Genomic DNA, 5092 nt, shown 5'->3' on the forward strand with positions numbered 1-5092 from the left:
TGCGCTTCCCCCTACCCTTATTTGGTTTCTGCTACACATGTGATGAGGAAAATTCCCCAAATAAAGAGAGCAAGGATGCAGACAGACTTTAGTGTAGGTTGGGCATTGTAAGCTGTCTGTACTGCACTCCTTGCGCAAGCTACGACTCAATATTCTGCCTCACTTGTGGTCTGTCCGTTGGTGCGTTTCTCTTAACATTTATTCACTCTGTCTGTAAAAACCTAACAGCCCGTCTCCGGCCCTCCCTCACATCCTCTGCTGCCGAAACCCTCATCCACGCCTTCATCTCATCCCGAATAGACTACTGCAACAGCATCCTCTACGGCATCACCTCCAAAACCCTCAACAAACTGCAATATGTCCAGAACTCCGCTGCCCGCCTGCTCACCGGAACCCGCTCCAGAGAGCACATCACACCTGTCCTTCATGACCTCCACTGGCTGCCTGTCAAATATAGAATCACCTTTAAAATACTCCTCACCACCTACAAGGCACTCCATAACCTGGCTCCACCCTACCTCTCTGACCTCCTCCAGCCACACGTCCCATCCCGTTCCCTCAGGTCGAGTGATGCCGGCCTCCTGGAGGTCCCCAAGACCAGGCGCCGAACCTGGGGCGACAGGGCCTTCTCCGTGGCTGCCCCCTCTCTCTGGAACGCTCTCCCCAGGCACATCAGAGATGCCCCCTCCCTCCCTACCTTCAAAACCACCCTAAAAACCCACCTCTTCACATTAGCCTTTCCTAACTGACCCTGCCCTTGGTGTTTCTTTGTTCTTCTTATTTCCCCCCCCCCCCCCCCCCCCACACACACACACGCATGTAAAGCGACTTTGGGTACCTAGAAAAGCGCTATATAAATCCCAGTTATTATTATTATTATTATTATTATATGACAAATTATGAACAGAAATTATGATATGAATTAAGAGTGGATTATATCCCAGTTGAAAGCAAATAGCATTATTACTTACCAAGGACCGTCGTACTTGCGGTTGGTTTATTTCAAATTGCCTTAAGATTAGGGCGTCTTTTGAGGCAATCGGATAGTTCCATGTTTTATGTGTCTCCACAACATTGTGGACGTTTGACACTATTTGTATTAAATACACCATACTCTCAATCATAATTTTTTCAAACTCTGAGATGAACAGAAACAGAAATAATATACAAAAATTACCTAGTCAGAGACACCAATTAGTTTCATACCTTCAAATAACTTATTTTCTTACTTTGCAGCGACATAGGATATCTCTGCAACCTTCTCACTGTCAAAGAATGAAACAAAAACAAAAATATCAGTAAAAGTAAAACATTTTCCAATTATCAAAAACTTTGTAAAAGTATGAAACATCCTAAAGTAAATATGTACCTGTTGGAGAAAGCAAGGAAGGACGGATGCATTTCTGTTGGGCCCGAGTCTCTGGGAGCGGGGGGAGGAAGGGTGGTGTTGGATTGTAAAATTTAACATAAGTATTGAAATACATTCAAATAATAAATAAAATATCACTTTGCAAAGCTAACTCAAAACAATATTGATTACATCAACATTTAATGATATATCCATAATAAATCTGTACCTTGTGGACTTCGGAGAGTTCTGGGGGAAAAAGGAGCTTGACTCTGTGGGGTCAGAGTCTCTGTTGGCGGGGGGGGGGGAAGAAGAGCAAGACCTGATAAGTAACTCAATACACAACACAATTATAACTTGTGCTGTTGTTTTTCCAATGTGCCAAAAGTGCTGTTGTTTTTCCAATGTGCCAAAAGTGCTGTTGTTTTTCCAATGTGCCAAAAGTGCTGTTGTTTTTCCAATGTGCCAAAAGTGCTGTTGTTTTTCCAATGTGCCAAAAGTAATGTTGTTTTTCCAATGTGCCAAAAGTAATGTTGTTTTTCCAATGTGCCAAAAGTAATGTGTTTTTCAATGTGCCAAAAGTAATGTGTTTTTCAATGTGCCAAAAGTAATGTGTAGGGGTGTAACGATACATCGATACACATCGATTAATCGATATAATGCTCTACGATATATTGGTATCGATGCTAAACGTAAACATCGATTTATATCGCCGTGTTTGACCTCGGACATTAGACGCGACTTTATTTTGAAATCCAGTTCATTGTTGCTTGCTTCCTCTTTCCGCGAGCAGGGCGCGGCAAGTTGTGTTGTGAGCAGAGCAGGCAGGTGAAAGGGGAGGCGCTAGCTAGTAAGCGGCTCCTGGCCTGGTGCTACAATGGCTAGTGACGAGAACATTTGCTCCCCCTTAGGCTTAAAATCGTTCGTTTGGAGGCACTTCGGATTTCAGAAAAAAGATGGATCAACGGACAAGAGGCGTGCTGTTTGCAAATACTGCCATGCGGTGATAAAATACTCTGGGAACACCACAAATCTCGCCGCACATCTAAAAAGAAAACACGACATCTCTCCCTCAAGCAGCGGCCGCGAAAACAACACAGACACGACGCCCTCCGTGAGCACATTTTTCCCCCAAATGCTAAGTAAAAACTCTAAACGAGCTAAATCCATCACTGCTGCAATTTCATATCATATCTGTAAAGACTTGAGACCGTTTAGTAGCGTGGAGGGTGAGGGATTTTCCGAGTTAATGAATACGCTAGAGCCCAGATATACAATACCATCGAGACAGTACTTTAATGTGTACCACGTCTATATACCCGTGTTAAAGCGGAGGTATTACACGAACTAAAGGAAGCAGGACGGGTTGCTATCACTGCAGATGGATGGACTTCTCGCTCAACTGAAGCCTACATTAAGGTCACTTGCCACTACATTGATACAGCATGGACGCTAAAAAACTACGTGCTTCAGACTTGCGTTTTAAGTGACTCTCACACAGGACCGAACCTAGCCTCTGTCCTAAACGAAGCATGTGAAGAATGGCACATTGCAGATAAAAACCCAGCTCTTGTAACTGACAATGCCAGGAACATGACCGTAGCAGGAATAGAGGCGCATCTGTCACCGCACATAAAATGTTTTGGACATACTATCAACTTGGCAACTCAAAAAGGACTCAAATGCAATGATGCTGCCTGTCTTTTAGGTAGAGTACGCCGTGTTGTGAGTTTTTTTCACCGCAGCACGCTGGCCAATGCTGTGTTAAAAGAGAAACAAAAACTACTTGATCTCCCACCACACAAACTCATCCAAGATGTCATCACACGTTGGAACAGCTCGTTTGATATGGTGGAGCGTTTTTTGGAGCAACAGGCTGCTGTGTGTGCTGCACAGCTTGATCAAAAAATCAAAGTCCATGAAGAATGATTTACAAATACTAAATGAAGATGACATATCCACAGCTGAAGAAATTATACAGTTACTGAGGCCTGTGAAAACTGCAACTACAATAATGTGTGAGGAGGCACAACCAACTATCTCAGTCATTGCTCCACTGAAAAGTAAATTGATTGAACATTTCAGTTTCTGTGAGGATGGCATGCCACTGATCAAAGAAATGAAACAAACAATGGCCAAAGAGCTCAAGCATCGTTACACAGATGTCCAAGAAGTATTAAACACTGCAGCTGCCCTTGATGCAAGATTCAAGACCCTGCCCTTTCTGTGCAAAGAGGAGAGGGATGCCACATTCAAGAATATCATAAATGAGGCTGCACACTTGTGGGACCAAAAAGTAAGTAAGATTAAATACTAGCACATGATAAACGTATTACCAGATAATTATTAACAATGCACATCTTTTATCGGTTCATAGGAAGACACACAGGCTCATGATGCCACTGCAATGGAGGAAACTCACACAACACACCCATCTGAAGAGGCATGTGATGATGAGTTCCATGCTTCAGGTGTGTATTTTCTGCATAATTAAATAACACCTAATTATTGTAAGTAATTCGGTGTTTGTTTTCTGCATAATTATTATAAACCTGAGCCCTAAAACGATGTTTGTGTTTTTGTGTCATTTTAGAATATGTTCCTGTCTCAAAAAAAAACAAAGCAATGGAGGATCTGTTTGGGGACACATACACTGCGAGCAGCAACTTCGTGAAAACATCCAAGCAGCTGGCAGAGATGGAAGTAAATAGATACAAAGAGACTGAATTATTAACACTCAAAGGTAATCTGTTAGAATGGTGGGGAAGTCATGAAATGGAGTTTCCCCTCCTTGCAAATCTAGCCAAAACCTATCTCTGTATTCCTGCAACAAGCGTGCCCTCCGAGCGTGTATTCAGCACTGCAGGTGACATTGTCCGCTCAGAACGTAGTGTTTTGACACCTGAGCATGTCGATCACTTGATTTTCTTGAAGAAGAACCTAACAAAGAACGCACTATCATAAATCTCAATGCACTAAGCAAACATGTGACAAACTACTTTTGATTTTTTACTACATGTTGTATTATTGTCCATATTGAACAGTTCAAAGAGTAAACAGCGTGTAATGTTAAAATTCTATATAAAGAGTTATAAATTAAGTTATTTTTGTTTCATAGAAGAGTTAAATGACAACATACATATTTTATCTATGTATAGTTCTCTGGTATTGCAAAGGTTTTTTTTTGCATTTGGGTGCTCAAAGTGTAATGTTTACTACTTTCATTATAAAGAACTTGTTTTTGTTTTGTTCAGTAATGCACTTTATCATAAATTCCAATGCACTGAGCAAACATGTGACAAACTACTTTTGATTTTTTACTACATGTTGTATTATTGGCCATATTGAACAGTTCAAAGAGTAAAGAGTTGGATGGTCAAGTTGTAATGTTTACTACTTTCATTATAAAGAACTTGTTTTTGTTTTGTTCAGTAATGCACTTTATCATAACTTTATCATATCACTTTATCTACTTTGTATACTACTAAATGTAATTTCCTAAATAAAGAGTTTGCAGTACCTTGTTGATTTTGCGTATGAATTGTTATAAATCAGGATATTGTTCTATATTTTTTATTTAAAAAAAAAAAAAAAAATCGATCGTGGAGCACTATATCGCGATATATCGTGATCGAATCGCAGCAGGCTTTAAGATATCGGCAATAATCGTATCGTGTTTCTTAGTATCGATATAATATCGTATCGTGACAAAACCCGCGATTTACACCCCTAATATCAACCTAT

The 5092-nt window shown here is 40.8% G+C and overlaps 1 pseudogene; it reads left to right on the forward strand.

The window, feature by feature from the left end:
- The first annotated feature begins 2656 nt into the window (after positions 1–2656).
- LOC133149064 (E3 SUMO-protein ligase ZBED1-like) lies at positions 2657–4867 on the forward strand (annotated as a pseudogene).
- Positions 4868–5092: the final 225 nt, after the last annotated feature.

This window comes from Syngnathus typhle, unplaced genomic scaffold (assembly GCF_033458585.1).
Source record: "Syngnathus typhle isolate RoL2023-S1 ecotype Sweden unplaced genomic scaffold, RoL_Styp_1.0 HiC_scaffold_242, whole genome shotgun sequence".
Lineage (NCBI taxonomy): Eukaryota > Metazoa > Chordata > Actinopteri > Syngnathiformes > Syngnathidae > Syngnathus > Syngnathus typhle.